The 253-nt window shown below is 62.5% G+C and overlaps 1 protein-coding gene across 6 annotated transcripts in view; it reads right to left on the reverse strand.

Moving 5' to 3' along the window:
* MPDZ (multiple PDZ domain protein) overlaps positions 1–253 on the reverse strand; it is a 172,050-nt gene extending 171,797 nt beyond the window's left edge. For all 6 annotated transcript variants that reach the window (XM_015558970.1, XM_015558971.1, XM_015558969.1 and 3 more), the window contains exon 1: positions 199–253. The gene's annotated coding sequence lies outside the window, so the exon portion shown is untranslated. The remainder of the gene's footprint in view (positions 1–198) is intronic.

The raw sequence follows: 253 nt of genomic DNA on the forward strand, positions 1-253 counted from the left end.
CACAGCGGCGGAGAGCAACAGGCTCCAGCAACCGGCCCGCGCGCCAGGCCCGGGTCCCCCCTTCTTGGCACTGTGCCCCTCCGGGCGAAGGAAACGAAAAAACTTTCAAGCCACTTAAAGTAAGGATGGGGGAGGGAGGAGAGAAGGACCCGGGACTGTGGTTCAGGGGCCAGGAGCAGAGGAAAGAAACTTCCAGACCTCATCCTTTTAAAGAGCCATTGGAGCAGCGGCTTCCCGGGCCTCGCGGGGTGGG

The sequence above is a fragment of the Myotis davidii genome, unplaced genomic scaffold, assembly GCF_000327345.1.
Source record: "Myotis davidii unplaced genomic scaffold, ASM32734v1 scaffold1994, whole genome shotgun sequence".
NCBI classification, from domain to species: domain Eukaryota; kingdom Metazoa; phylum Chordata; class Mammalia; order Chiroptera; family Vespertilionidae; genus Myotis; species Myotis davidii.